This window comes from Danio rerio, chromosome 4 (genome assembly GCF_052040795.2).
Source record: "Danio rerio strain M-AB ecotype USA chromosome 4, GRCz13ab, whole genome shotgun sequence".
NCBI lineage: Eukaryota > Metazoa > Chordata > Actinopteri > Cypriniformes > Danionidae > Danio > Danio rerio.
The window spans coordinates 65,456,736-65,473,347 of record NC_141024.2 but is presented as its reverse complement, the minus strand read 5'-3'; the positions used below and the strand labels follow the sequence as shown (position 1 = coordinate 65,473,347).

The following is a 16,612-nucleotide window of genomic DNA, read 5'->3' as shown; positions in this document are numbered from 1 at the left end:
CTGTGTTTCTAAAACTCATCAGTTATAGCAAGAAAGGTCAAGAGAAACTATACTGTTTATGCTTAATTGTTCTAGATATAATTTCAGATGTTTAATAAGTTGATTGATAAAATATGCAAATATAGTTGCATTAAAACTGCATGGGACAATACTACTACCAGTTTGCTGCTCTTTATAGAAAATTCAACAAACAATTAGGATGCAATTAATAATTAGAGTGTCATGCACTAAACATTCAAGCTCCAGCTTGCTCATTATGACACACAGACATCAAGAATCAGGATATGAACCTCAACCGTGGTTGCTAAAAAAAAAAAGCTGCATAGTTCATGCCGCAATGCATGCTGGGTGCCAGCATAGTACAAAGCTCCCAGCATGCATTGCAGCATGAATAAATTATGCAGCTTTATGTTCTTACAATCTCTTTCTTTTGCTTTATTTTGTGTTGTTTTTGGGAGGTGATATTTCAGTAGTGTTTTTATTTTATTGATTTTTATTTTTTTGTTTGTCACCATTATTGAGATTCAAAGACTAATTGTTGATGTGTGGGTGTTTTTAAGTTTTGCCATAGATCAAACATTCTCATTGTAAATGGTGTTTTTAAACCTGTTATAATAAGGTCATTAATTGTTGGAGGTTCAGTGGTTTCATTTATGTATATTATTTGTTTCTCACACATAACTAATATGATACTGAATTAAAAAACAAGCAGGAAAGATGGATATGATATCATAAATAACCTCTTCAGTCTAACACTTCAATTTTCTTTTGGCTTTCCATGATATATGTATAAATAGTGTGATTAACACTAATAACTATAGCAGCCAAATTAAAAGACATTTCCAGCAAGAAGTTGAAGAACCTGACTAAAGCAGACTCTGTCCTCCATCATGGTGACTTCAAATGAACAACAGAAATTTCATACAGAGCTTTTGTTCACATGACAGAAATCAAGTCAAAGGTCAGTAATAGGTGAACCTCCATGATAAGTTGTTTAATGTGATGAGTTTTTTTTTTTTTTAAATATGTGGAAAAATAACCTTTTTTATTGTGTACTTTGTTTTATTTTTATTGAATAATATTTTATTTAGAGTTTTTTTTTTTTTTCTCAGTTGATTTCATCTTTGGTTTTGGCTTGTGTTTTTCTTTCCTTCAGTGATTCTGCTTGTTAACAGTTGTTCATCAATAATTCTCAATCCTCCTTTAATTAGACACTTAATTGTCTCATTAACTTCATCACTGTCTAAGTGTTCAGCCCTCTGTAGTGAGGACACTAGTTAGGATTTTGCTCTGGAATTTAAGGCTTAAGTGTGTTCGAATGAAAAATACAGACTATGGGATGTATTTTTAACTGAAATATTCTGGAAACGAATGAATTTACGAATGTAAAATGTTGAAAACAGCAGATTACTGGCAACCACTGCTGCCAGTATTTTGACATACATTTAACAGATATTTTACACAATAAGAGTTTGCTAATTAACACTCTCTGAGTGTTAAAAATTTTAACACTTTCAAAAATGTAATTTTAACACTTATAGTGGTTCCCATATAAACACTGAGGGAGTGTTAATTTTAATTCTAAGGTAGTTAAATCTACCAAATCTAAAATTTGCAGTGTGAGATCGATTAAAAATACAGACTGTTGAATGTGCTTTTAACAGAAATATTCTGTAAACTGAATTTATGAATGTTAAAAACAGCAGATTACTGGCAACCACAGCTGCTGGTATTTTTCCGTAAAATCTAAAAATGAAAAAAAAAAGAAAAACAGCAAAACGGTTTTTGTGTCACCATTGTGGAGGATAATAGCGTCTCTGTTCAAGTCCAAGATGAACTGAGAAAGTTTGATTTTATGCTGCATCTTCTTTTGTTTAAAGGTAACTGTGAAGTTATTAATACAGTCAAAATCTGTTTGCTACTTGCAATCACACATGAAAACATTATTGCATCTAAAGACTTTACATGTTTTTGCACTAAGCTATGATTTTGTAAAATGAACAATACATTAGTTCGATAAATATGGTTATTTTTTGTAAATTTATACAGTTATATAAAACTTCCATGTTTTTCACAGAAAGATTCTGGCAACCACAGCTGCTGGTATTTTTTCGGAAATTTAACAGATATTTTACACAATAAGAGTTTGCTAATTAACACTCTCTTGGTGTTGACAATGTAAACACTTTCAAAAGTGTTATTTTTAACACTTATAGTGGTTCCCATATAAACTCTGAGGGAGTGTTAATTTTAACTCCAAGGTAGTTAAATCTACTATCTAAAATTTGCTGTGTGTTGTGACTTGAATAACTTTACACAATATTTATATTACACTTTACATCATTTTTTTCTATTCATTTATTGCAAACAAGAGTTGAAGGATAAAATTAAACTTCCAAAAATACACTGCGTACACATATTCATGTGGTTGCTTTTTATGTTATCATTGTGTAATTTAAAGTATGGTAATATTAGGGTTCTGTATATTATTTATAAACAAGTTATAAACTCTAGTTTAGCTAACAGTTAAAATAAAAATGGTATAATATTATATTGTAAATTAAACTCGAGTAAATGTTCAATGTAAATGCAGTAACACCTAAAAATAATATGTATATGTAAATATAATTGTAAACATTGATGTAAATGAAATATTTTAAAACATATTTAATTGAATTTTTAAATAATTTATTAAACTTTAAAAAATTGACAAACCTATTTAAATATCAATGCCTGAAATTTAAATTTGAAAGTATTTTAATATAATATTTCTTATATCCTACAACCTAATATTTTTAGGTACTATATTTAGTTTAATCAGTTGTTTAAAATTTTATTATGTGTTATTTAATATTAATAAATAAGTTACCTGAACATTACGGTCAATATAATTGACAAAATTCTAAAACATTTAAAAGTCAATATTTCAGTATGTTTATTATTGAACTATTAAAATATTTTATTTCTTAAAAGGTGTCAAATATAAGTCCTGATTATAAAAACATTTTATCTAACTGACATGCAATTCAAAAAAGCTATATTTAGTTATGTTGCAAATAAACATAGAATTATATTTGAATATAATGTAATACATTTATTAAAAAATATTACTTATTATTATTATATGTTACTCAATTCATTTAAAATGGATTTTCTTTTTCAAATTATGTAATATATGATATACAATGAGAGCAGTCTACAGCACATGGCTAATTAATATGCACCTGTCATACCCCAGAAAGCACATGGCTAATTATGCCAGTTCCCGCCTTTGATTTTTTACCATATTGGGTAATTTCATTAATTTCAGCAAGCATGAGCACCTGTCAAGGTCACAGGTGACCCCAATGGGGTTCAGGGGTCACTACCTTGCAGTCTAAGGCCATGTGACGTCGAGAGGACTGCTGGGGGCCACAGGGTGGGGACAGAGAAGATCCATCAGGTTCCTTTTCGCAGGGGCCATGCTAATCTTCTCTGTATCGATCCAAGTATATGTTTTTTTTTTTCAAAACATCAGTTCAGAAGCATATAAAAATATCATTTACAAACATTCCTTATGACATTATATTGGTTTCAAAACAGGAAAACAACAAGCATAATCATTCTGGCAAATCTATTTTCAAACCATCTAGTGAGTACGTAATATAAGGAGTATTCAACATAAACGTTTTGTAAAATTCAGTCTCTTTTTCTTCCATTCTAAAATATTGTTCCACAGTTTTAATATAGTTTTCCAGTTTCTTTTACACATTGTCCATAACTTCATTTTAGCATGTTTATTTTTAACAATGTTTCTCCTTTCTCAAATTACAGTTCTTGCAACTGATAGAAACAAATTGGCAATTCTTGTTTTACTTCCATTAAAACTAGGGATGCACGATATATCGGCGCCCATATCGTTATTGTCCGATAAATGCTATTTTTAAGATTATCGTTATCGATCCGATGTTGACACCTTGCAATTTCGAAATCATATCTTTTTTGCTTCAAGTATAGACTATTCAGTTCATAAGAGCAGTTCAATCTTTTATGAAGTTTGCTGTATAAAAATATAACAATTTAAAATATTTATTATTATCGGCCTATACATATCGGCTATCGGCCTCCAAGTCTGAAGAATTATCGGTTATCGGTATCGGCCAAAAAATCCATATCGGTGCATCCCTAATTAAAACCAAATAAAAATATTTTATACCAATCTGTCTCCTCCTCAATCAGTTTTACTTTTCATCATTTGTTTAATACTTTCTTTTAACTTTGCCATAAATGTATTAAATTCAACACATTTTAAAAACAAATGCATAATACCTTCATTTTCCAGTCCACATATTTTGCATAATGCATTCTCACTGCTTCCAATTTGTGCCAGTTTTGTTTCAGTGAAAATAACATTATGTCTGATGAAATAATCCAACGTTTCAATTTTTGCGTCTAAATATTTCCATTTTAAATTCTTCCAGATTCCCTCTTCGTCTATTTCCACAAATATTTTTTTCCAAAATTGTTCTGAAACTGGTCTTTTATGCACTTTGTTTCTGAAACAAATGTAGAAATTTTTGAGAACACATTCTTGAAAATCTTTCTCATTTTCCTTTAAAAACATTTTCACATTATTCCTTCATTCGAATCTATGATTTCAAAACTTTCTGGATCCACACCTACAAATGTTTCCATAATTTATCGTCCACCCAAACTAAATAATGAATTTCTAAATGACTTTGCTGCTTTTTAACACATATTACCACCCTCTCACCTAATATTATGGTTTTAGGAGATTTTAATATTCATGTGGATAATTTTAATAACTCCCTTACAAGAGATTTTATATCCTGTCTTGAGAGCTTTGGACTTCAACAGCATGTCAATGTTCCCACACACTCTAAAGGACACACCCTCAACCTCATCTGCTGCTCTGGTGTTTCACCCATTGACCTCTCTGCTGAGGAACTCCCTATAACGGATAATTTTCTCCTCTGATTTAATTTTGCACTCTCTCTTTCTTCCACCAAATCTCTCCGTACTATTTCCTTCCGTAACATAAAACATATTAATTTAAAATCCTTTTTTTGCTAGTATTAACTCTCTTCCTGAAATTACTAACCTTTCATCACCAAATGATTTAGTTTCTCATTACAACACTGGACTTCACTATAAGTCTCAGTAATAAAGTTCACGGCCCTTTGGCCGCCTGGAAGAAGGAGGCGGAGAACCGACGTAGTTTATAAATATTTATTAATAACAGGGACGGCAGCTCCTCACGGAGACAATGGGGGGGTTGGCGCCACAGCCCCTGCGAGACCTATATGAGATGGGCCGAGAGAACAGGAGATGAAAAAAAAGGAAAGACAGAGTAGACCAGGAAAGGGGAGAGAGGAAAAAGAAAAAAAAAATTGGGGTTCGGTTCCCCAGACACGCTGCCACTCGGTCCTCCACCAGCTGAGAGATGCGATGACGTGCTGGGAGCCCTGTGGAGGAATCTATCCACCCGTCTGTCTTCTGGCGTCCGGCGGCGGTTCTCCTGGCTGGCTGGCGGCATCTCTGGTCTCCTGCTCCGCTTCCGTGGATGGATGCAGGCTCTGGCATCATGGTGGATCGCGGCAACTCCCCCGGGTTCTGTGGGATGGCTCCCTTCAGCACTTTCCCCTTCGGTGGTGAGCCCTGCGTCTCCTGCTCCTCCCCATGCTGGGAGACGGCAGCAGGCAGATCCTTTCCTGGCCAGCCTCAGGCCGTCCCGGCACTCTGGGCAGACGAACAGGTTTCTCCCCCACTCGGGTTAACTCCCAAACACTCGCCCCTCTCTCAGCGGCAAGGGCATCTGGACAACGCGTCCCTCCTTCTCCCGGGCTTCGGCACCACTGTAATAAAGTTCATGGCCCTTTGGCCGCCAGAAAGAAGGAGGCGGAGAACCAACGCAGTTTTAAAATATTTATTAATAACAGGGACGGCAGTCTCCGTGTCTAAACCAAAACGGACGGACGGCAGCTCCTCACGAAGACTGCCGTCAAACTGAAAGCAAAAGTAAAATATGTCCGGGCCCGGTCCTCTCTCGGCTTCCTCTGCCATAGTTCCTCCTTTTATGGTCCAGAGCTCCTTCCGTGGGATCCGAGGCAGGTGCGCACCGCAGGTGTATCCACTTACGCGGTGGCCTTACTCCGTTCCCACGGCTCTCGGCCACGCCCCCTCGCCACAGTCTCATATGGATTTTTTGAACATCTGACAGAAATAAAGTCAATCAGGTGAGCAATGAGCGTAGCTGCTGCTGCTTCTCTTCTGTTTCTGCATATTAACAGCAGGTGTTCATCATCAGTGCTCAATCATCACTTAATTAAACTCATCATCGGCTCATTAACTTTACTCTGCTGCTGAGTAAATTTTGCTCAATTTAGAGAGGGACCAAATGTTCTCTGAACTGAGTAAATTTTACTCTGATGATTTTACTGTGTACAGGTATGGATCATATGTTTTGTCCCAGCTAAGATCTTAAAATGTTCTTTACTTCTCATAGTAACAACTAATGATAATAATTGTCATGGTCACATATATTGCTGTATATGAAGGGATATTTATTTATTAGCATGATGGTTGCTATATTTTAATGAAACAACTGTTTACTATGTGAATGGAGCTATCAAACCGACACGAGCGTTGAAAATAATACATAAGCTAAACTTTTTCAGGTTTTGTGCAGCCATATATACATATAATTAATATCACAGTATAAAAATAACCTACAACACAAAATCTCTAGGACAGGTGAACTTTCTGACGACACAGCGTCACCAGCACAGACCAAACACTGCACAAAGAATGAGATATTTCAAACATGATGTGACCGTAGCATTAATGTAACAATAAAAATAACTTACTGCACAAAATCTCTGTAATGGATGAACGTCTGACAGCGCAGCGTCAGGCACACAGACAAAATACTGCACACACAGTGAAATATTTTAAATGTGATGTGAGCAAAACATAGTTTATCAGAACAGGATAAAAATAACCTACCGCTCTAAATCACTATGAGAGGTGTATTTGCTGACAGCGCAGCCTCACGAACAAAGACAAAATGCTGCACAAAGAGTGAAAAACTTCGAACGTGATGTAACCAGAACATATTGTGCATCAATATAACAGTATATAAATAACTTACCACACGAAATCTCAACAACAGGTGTACTTTCTGAAGGCGCAGCCTCACGAATACTGCTCAAAAAGTGAGATATTTCAAACATGTCGTGAACAAAACATACTGTGCAGATGTAACAGGGTTAAAATAATGTTTAATTGTCTTTCACCAAAATGGGTTATTTTGTTTATTTTGTGGCTGTTGAGAGACCTCTTGTGGCAACAGTGTGTAATTGTTTCTTTCACCTTTCACCTGCAAAGCCCCGCCTACAGCAGAAAATGGTTGCTGAATGCAGAAAGGCGGTAGGTAAAATGTGCTCCAGCTAAATGTGACAAATTTTGTATTTTAACACATATTAATAACACATACAAGTCCAATATGAACATTAAGTGATGTTTTAGATCAAATCTGTCAAGTGATTGCCGTGTGTGACAAACTTTGTGTGGTTTAATTTGCTCATGCTATGTGTAGCTGGAATGATGACATTAATATGTGCAGGGGTGATTTCTTACTATTTGTTTGGTTTTTTTTAGATGCATGTTTAAATGCATACTGTTGCCAGAGGATGTATATTTCTGTTACAGGTATGTTGAACTTTTGTAAATAAATAATGTTTTGTTAAAATGACTTTATGTGGCAACACAGCAGAAAATGGTTGCTGAATGCAGAAAGGCGATGCATGTTTAAATGCATACTGTTGCCAGAGGATGTATATTTCTGTTACAGAATAAACAACGCAGAACGCAGTTCTCTGTGTCCGCCTGAGTGATTTTTGTCGTCAGGAAGAGAAGCGTTACACTGGTGCCGTGACCTGTGGCATCGCGAGGATCCGCACAACGCAGATCGCCGCGTGGTTGCTGAAATTTGAGGATCGCTGTGTGATTGCTGATCTTTGAAGACTGTTGCGTGATTGATGAACTCTGAAGATCTTCGCATGTTTGCTGAACCCTGAAGATCGTCGCATGATTGCTGAACTTTGGAGAATGCTGTGTTTTCATCACTATTTCCAAAACTGACTGTTGACTGGTTGGTCATTTGGTTACATATATATATATTTTTCACTTTTTCATTTTTTTCTTTTCTTTCAGGCTATCTACATCCTTGAATTTAGGGTAAAATTGTACTTTGGACTCAGAACACTATTTTTTTCTTTATATATATATATAATTGTGTTATTATTATTCCTTACATTCAATTATGGCCGAAAAATTTCCTTCTGATTTTGATGCAACAAGCCCATTTGTTCCCAGAGGGAGGGGCGCTTTGCTTACTGGGGTATACAATGATGTTACTTTGCGTAATGAGTCATTCCCGGGTACTGAGCATGTACAAACGGTGCGCGATAACACTATGGGTGTTGGTCGTGGGCACAGCTTAAGAAACCAAACAGTGGGACATTTTCCGGGGCATGGTCCTTTTGTTTCAACTCCAAAAGCAGATTTTTCTCTACTAGTGCGCATGCTCGAGTGACGTCACTGGCGTCACTGTCTCCGTTCGGTCACACACTGTGTGCTTGAAGTTTGGACTTGCTATTTACTCGCAATTTAAATCTTAATCATTAAATTCTTCCTCATTCGCTACGTATTTGTCTCTCCTACTTAGGGTGACCAAACCCTTAATACATTTATACAAACAAAACTGCTTTAAAAACGGTCTGTCCCTCGAGCATCCGCCTGTTGTTTGTAGCTTTAGCCTGCTAGCGCCGCTGGTCAGCTAAAGCTACTGACCTCTTTAACCATACACGTTTGACTTACTGGCTTTGCTCTTTACCCCGTAAAATGTCGCTTCCGTCTCTGTCCTTGTGTGCAGGAGAAGCATCGATGGAGGCGTTGGAGCTGGAGCTGGAAGAAGTGGAGTCCCAGATCCGCGCGCTGGTGGTAAGACGGTCGCGGCTACGGGAACGGCTTCTCGCCGTACCTAATGCTAAGGCCGTCTCATCACCTAAGGTACGTGGAAATTACAACCACATCATTCCCTCTACCTCAACCCCGCGTCCTTCTCTGTCCAGGCCCAGCGCACCCGGGGCGCGGCTCAGCCAGGCGTCGTTCACGCCGACACCCGGCTACCACGGCGCCTGGGTGCAGCCGCGCAAGGTGCTTCCCAGATCCCGGGGCAGAACGTCTCCGCCTGTGTTCGAGATCTCCACGGAGAACCGCTTCTCCCCTCTCCGCGAGTCGGGTCCCGATGTGGCCATCATCGGTGACTCGATCGTTCGTCACGTCCGTGCCGCCTCCTCAAAAGGTAATAAAGTACGTACTTTCTGCTTTCCTGGTGCCCGTGTGAAAAATATTTCTACACAGATTCCAACCATCCTGGGCGCTGCCGAGAGCCCTGGTGCCGTTGTCCTCCACGTGGGGACAAACGACACCGGGCTCCGGCAGTCGGAGATCCTGAAGAAGGACTTCAGGAGCCTGATCGAGACGGTTCGACGCACCTCGCCCGCCACGCAGATCATCGTTTCTGGGCCGCTTCCTACCTACCGCCGAGGAAATGAAAGGTTCAGTAGACTTTTAGCTTTGAATGAATGGCTAATAACATGGTGTAAAGAACAGAAATTGCTCTTTGCTAATAACTGGAATCTTTTCTGGGAGCGTCCTAGGCTCTTCCGTCCTGACGGCCTGCACCCCAGTCGAGCCGGAGCTGAACTCCTGTCGGACAACATCTCCAGACTACTTCGCACCATCTGACTAGCAGGTAAAAATTCACAAAATTCACACTATAGCCACCTAGACTCTTGTTCACCCCACTTAAACATCAGTAACGCATATCTGGCGAATCCTATAGAGACTGTGTCTGTTCCTCGTATTATTAGATTAAGAAATAAACGTACTGTGTGCTCCAGGAAAAATCTAGTAAGAATCAAACCAGAAAAACCAGTAGAAAGTGAAAATACAAATTTCGTAAAACTTGGTCTCCTAAACATCAGGTCACTTGCACCTAAAGCACTTATCATTAATGAAATAATAACAGAAAACAATCTTAATGCACTCTGTCTCACTGAAACCTGGCTGAAACAAAATGACTATATTAGCTTAAATGAAGCAACTCCTCCAGGATTCTTATATAAACATGAGGCTCGTCAAACTGGTCGTGGTGGTGGAGTTGCATCAATCTTTAGTGATTTCCTTAATATTAAACAGAGAAACGGACTTATGTTTAGCTCCTTTGAAGTATTATCGCTTAATGTTCAGCTGCCAGATACTATACAAAAACCTATGTTATCTCTCGCTTTAATCACCATATATAGACCCCCAGGACCCTATGTCAAATTTCTAAAAGAATTTTCTGATTTTATTTCTGACTTACTAGTCAAAACTGATAAAATGCTAATTGTAGGTGACTTTAACATCCACATAGATGACGCTAATGATACATTAGGGCTCGCGTTTATGGATTTAATACACTCACTTGGGATAAAGCAAAACGTTGTGGGTCCAACCCATCGCTTAAAGCATACATTAGATCTAATTCTGTCTTATGGAATCGAGGTTATTGACGTAGACATTATACCACCAAGTGATGATATTACAGATCACTACCTCTTACTATATAAGCTATGTTTACCTGAAATCAGCAAACCCGCTCCAATACTCCGCCCTAGTAGAACTATTGTTCCGTCAACTAAAGATGAATTTATAAATAACTTACCTGATCTCTCTCTATTTCGTAATGCACCCGCAAACTCAAATGATCTTGATGTAGTAACCAGCAGTATGGATGCCATCTTTACTAGCACACTAAATACTGTGGCACCCATCAAATTAAAAAAGGCTAGAGAGATTAAAACTATACCATGGTATAATAGTCATACTCGTGCGCTCAAAACAGCAACCCGCGCCCTGGAACGTAAATGGAAAAAAACTAATTTAGAGGTCTTTAGAATTGCGTACAAAGACAGTATGTCCAGCTATAGGAGGGCTCTAAAATCTGCCAGGACCGAGCACCTGCGCAAACTGATAGAAAATAATCATAACAATCCTAGATTTTTATTTAACACCATCTCTAAATTAGCAAATAATCGGTCATCCTTGGAACAAACTACTCCACCGCAAATTAGTAGTGATGACTTCATGAATTTTTTCAGTAATAAAATAGAAGGCTTTAGACAGAAAATAGGAGATGCCAAACTTTCTGCACCGGCTTATACTCCAAATCCTGTAAATATTTCATTAAATCATAATAATAACCTACACTGCTTCAAAATCATAGAACATGAAGAGTTAGTAAAAATTATAAATAGCTCTAAACCAGCTACGTGTATGCTGGACTCAATTCCAACAAAATTACTGAAAGAGCTGCTACCTGCTATAGGAGAACCTCTTCTTAACATTATCAACTCTTCTTTATCTATAGGCCATGTTCCAAACTCTTACAAGCTAGCTGTTATTAAGCCTATTACTAAGAAACCGCAACTAGACACCAACAACTTAGCTAACTATAGGCCTATTTCTAATCTTCCATTTATGTCTAAAATACTAGAAAAAGTTGTTTCCACTCAATTATGCTCTTATCTGCAGACGAACAATATTTTTGAAGTGTTTCAGTCAGGTTTCAGGGCTCACCACAGTACAGAAACCGCCTTAGTGAAAATAACCAATGATTTACTCTTAGCTGCTGACCGAGGGTGCGTCTCGCTATTAGTTTTACTCGATCTTAGTGCGGCATTTGATACCATTGACCACAATATCCTCATAAATCGCTTAAAGTCTACAGGTGTCCAGGGACAGGCTCTACAATGGTTTAAGTCATACTTAACTGACCGCTACCAGTTTGTGAATCTTAATGGACAGCCTTCACATATCTGCCCAGTAAAGTATGGGGTGCCTCAAGGATCAGTTTTAGGCCCTTTACTGTTTACAATTTACATGCTACCTCTGGGAGACATTATTAGAAGACATGGGATCAGCTTTCACTGCTATGCAGATGATACTCAATTATATATTTCCACTAAACCTGACGAGACGTCTGAACTTTCTAAACTAACTGAGTGTATCAAAGACATCAAAGACTGGATGACCAACAATTTTCTTCTCTTAAACTCAGACAAAACAGAATTATTACTTATTGGGCCTAAATCTTGCACACAGCAGATCTCGCAACTCAATTTACAATTAGAGGGATACAAAGTTAGCTTTAGCTCTACTATAAAAGATTTGGGTGTCATATTAGACAGCAATCTAACTTTTAAAAACCATATATCCCATGTCACAAAAACTGCCTTCTTTCATCTGAGAAATATCGCTAAATTACGAAATATGCTATCCATCTCAGATGCAGAAAAGCTAGTCCATGCTTTTATGACTTCGAGACTGGATTACTGTAATGCTCTATTTGCTGGCTGCCCAGCATCCTCTTTTAACAAACTTCAATTAGTACAAAATGCAGCAGCCAGAGTTCTGACCAGGTCTAGAAAATATGATCATATAACCCCAATTTTATCCTCCTTACACTGGCTGCCTGTTAAATTTCGTATTGAATTTAAAATATTACTTCTCACCTATAAAGCTCTAAATAATCTAGCTCCTGTTTATCTAACCAACCTTCTGTCTCGCTACGAACCAACTCGCTCCTTAAGATCTCAAAATTCAGGGCTTCTGGTAGTACCTAGAATAGCAAAATCAAGTAAAGGAGGTCGAGCCTTCTCTTTCATGGCTCCTACACTCTGGAATAGCCTTCCTGGTAATGTCCGAGGCTCAGACACACTCTCCCAGTTCAAAACTAGATTAAAGACCTATCTGTTTAGTAAAGCATACACTCAATGCATCACCTAGCGGGTTCCACACTGGCTTCTGCATCTTGCTTATATACACTATGAACAGCAGCTACGCTAATTATTCTCTTTATTCTCTATTTTCACCTGGGGATACTCATCCCGAGGTCCTCAGATTAGGCGGAGTCACTGATTGGATCCAAGACCAGCGACGTGATGATCCCAAGGATTCCATATCCGGGACCAGGCCATATCCTGAGCTGCTGCTGCGCTGATGGTCGTGGGGAGTGGAGAACATGTGTCTGATTCCAGCGACGCTCCAGGGACAGACGAGTCTTCATTGAGGCCATCTTCCAGCATAAACCACGGCGAATGAAGTTCTGCACAAGACTTTTGGCCAGCGGAGAAATTAAAATGGTCGTGCCCAACCGAGTCTGGTTCTCTCAAGGTTTTTTTTCTTCACTCCCATCAGGTGAAGTTTTTTTTCCCTCTCCGCTGTCGCCACTGCCTCGCATGGTTCAGGATTGGTAGAGCTACGCATCGATGAATTTGCTCTTCAGTGTTTGAACTCTCAGTAATGATTAAATCACACTGAACTGAGCTAAACTGAACTGAACTGAACTTAAACACTAAAACCTGAACCACACTGTTCCAGTTACTGAACCACACTGTTCCAGTTACTATGACCATTTATGTGAAGCTGCTTTGACACAATCTACATTGTAAAAGCGCTATACAAATAAAGCTGAATTGAATTGAAACCGACTGCTAAACATCCCGCTGCGTAAACACTCGTTACTCTTAACAAAAAGCAACCGGGTCACCTGTACATTAAGCACTGCTGGGATTTGAACCCAGGATCTCCTGTTTACTAGACAGGCGCTTTGACCAACTAAGCCACAGCGCCAATGCCACAGGAGGCAAGACGTTTTTGCACACAGAGACTAAAAAATACCGCAAGTCTAAAAATGGCAAGCAAAGAGGTTGTTTAACTCTATTTGTCGCACTATTGATTACGCCTCAAAGCTATACAATTTTATAATTAATTCCGGTAAGCTCTATAAAACATGCACACACACCACCTGCACTAAGACGCTGCTGGGATTTGAGCTTATGATCTCCCGTTTACAAGACAGGCGCTTTGACCAGCTAAGTCACAGCACCACAAAAATTCATAGTATGAGACATTTGCCCGATAACAAAAATCGAAGAAGAAAAAATAATACACAACAAAAACCAGCATGTCAGGATGCAGAAAATGCTGACAAGACGGTCTTTTAGAGTCTGGATGATCATGTCTCATACCTGACAGGTAACCTGGCCTCTGTTCAAGATCAAAGCAAAAAATGTGTGAATTTATTTTTATTTAATCTATCCTTAATCATGTGTTAAGTGTTTTTTGGAACCTCCAGTTTCATTACATCCAAACCCAGAGTCAGCTCGGAAAATGGAAATCAGGACAAACATATGCTATCGGCCATTGGAAGAGTTTCAGATCAGAAAGCAACTCTCCCATAATCTGAGGGAAAGGTGCAGTTTGGATTTGAACCTAGCACCTGCTGTTCCCAAGACAGGTGCTCTGGCCTACTTAGTCTTAACACTAAAAGAAAAAACGTCTGGATACGATACTTCCAAACGCAGTTTCATCTAAGATAGTGGGGGGGAAGCAAAATTTACTATGCTTTCTACTCAGTTACTTTGCACATGCATAAAGAGGCTCTTGTACAACAAATCCAAAAGGCGTGATCTCAACAATAGGTGGCAGTTACTTTTCCCCAAAACCACAGGTTGCCTTCGAGTCATTCCTCAAGCCCACTAGGCCCTACACTGTTTTCTAATCTCCCTTATTTAAAACAGCTCAATTAAGTCATCAGCTTTATTGTAGAGTACCTCTAGTATCTGAGCCTGCACTGCGCAATGAAAGAAAGAAGCAAAACATGATGGACAGATGCCTAAAATGTTAGAAACGCACCACACCTTAAGTCAGTGAAGAAAAAGAGCCAAGGTTGCGACTCTGGTTGAACTTGAACCCACAACCTTTGAACGGCTCAGCTCACAGCCAAGAAGTCCAATGCGCTATCCATTGCGCCACAGAGCCTGAGTGCTTTGCTACCTCAAGCACTGTTGCACAGAAAACACTTTTTAGTACTCTCTGGCCCATGAAAGAATGGCCAACTGTCAACAAGGCACTGCTGGAATTCAAACCCAGGATCTCCTGTTTACTAGACAGGTGCTTTGACCAACTAAGCCACAGCGCCAAACGACTGCAGCAGGGGCTAATTGTTTAATTCGAAAAAAGAAAAAAAAAACTAACATCGGTTGCGCTGCATGTGTGAATGTCTGGACTTGAAATATTAAAGTCCAATTGGTTAGGCATTACCACACTATGCTATATAAAGCCATCATCCAAAGCCCTCTTGAACGAGCAGCGTTCTAAAGGGTTTGAGTTTTGTTAAGAAACCGACTGCTAAACATCCCGCTGCGTAAACACTCGTTACTCTTAACAAAAAGCAACCGTGGCACCTGTACATTAGGCACTGCTGGGATTTGAACCAAGGATCTCCTGTTTACGAGACAGGCGCTTTGACCAGCTAAGCCACAGCGCCACAAAACTTTGCTGTAAGAGACATTTGCCCGATAACAAAAATCGAAGAAGAAAAAATAATACACAACAAAAACCTTATTTAAAACAGCTCAATTAAGTCATCAGCTTTATTGTAGAGTACCCCTAGTATCTGAGCCTGCACTGCGCAATGAAAGAAAGAAGCAAAACGGGATGGACAGATGCCTAAAATGTTAGCTCTGCTGCACAGAAAGCACTTTTTAGTACTCTCTGGCCCATGTAAGAACAGCCAACTGCGGACAAGGCACTGCTGGGATTCAAACCCAGGATCTCCAGTTTACTAGACAGACGCTTTGACCAACTAAGCCACAGTGCCAAATGATTGTGAAAGGGGCCAATTGTTTAATTCGAAAAAAGAAAAAAAACAAACAACGGTAGCGCTGCATGTGTGAATGTCGGGACTTAAAATATTAAAGTCCAATTGGTTAGGCATTACCACACTATGCTATATAAAGCCATCGTCCAAAGCCCTCTTGAACGAGCAGCGTTCTTAAGGATTTGAGTTTTGTTAAGAAACCTACTGCTTAACATCCCGCTGCGTAACACTCGTTACTCTTAACAAAAAGCAACCCTGGCACCTGTAGATTAGGCACTGCTGGGATTTAAATCCAGGATCTCCTGTTTACTAGACAGGCGCTTTGACCAACTAAGCAACAGCGCCAACGCTGAAAAGGAGGCAAGACGTTTTTGCACACAGAGACTAAAAAAAGACAGCAAGTCTAAAAATGGCAAGCAATTAACTCTATTTGTCGCACTATTCTGTAAGGATCTAAAAAATCAGACCCTGAGAACTGTTATGAAATTTCATTAGACAAGAGAAGTGATGAAGAAACCAACTGTTCCACTGTTCTATTCAAATCACAGCTGAAAATGAAAACACAGACTGGAGAAACAGAGCTACACTACAACAGAATCGAAGAATGCAGGAATGCATCCTTTACTTTCACCCCAAGCCTCCCTTCTTGACCTTTAAGCGACTTGCTGATCAGAGCACATTTAACATAAAATGTTCAAGGTTTTAACATGGTGTATCTTGCAGCGTTATATTCATGTTTGGTATCATTTTAAATGTCTCTGTGTGATTGGTAAAGTGGTCTTAATTTTACTGTAATAGTTCACTAGTATATGTTGATTTGGTTTTTGACTTCTATAA

The 16,612-nt window shown here is 38.7% G+C and overlaps 1 protein-coding gene, 2 non-coding genes and 1 pseudogene across 3 annotated transcripts in view; all 4 read right to left on the bottom strand.

The window, feature by feature from the left end:
- Nucleotides 1–16,612, bottom strand: part of LOC137487288 (uncharacterized) — a 372,332-nt gene that overhangs the window by 298,725 nt on the left and 56,995 nt on the right. The window lies entirely within an intron of this gene.
- LOC137495127 (U6 spliceosomal RNA) lies at nucleotides 3,445–3,512 on the bottom strand (annotated as a pseudogene).
- On the bottom strand, nucleotides 13,670–13,743 carry trnat-agu (transfer RNA threonine (anticodon AGU)). The gene has a single exon. It is a non-coding gene; the product is annotated as a tRNA-Thr (tRNA).
- On the bottom strand, nucleotides 15,369–15,442 carry trnat-cgu (transfer RNA threonine (anticodon CGU)). The gene has a single exon. It is a non-coding gene; the product is annotated as a tRNA-Thr (tRNA).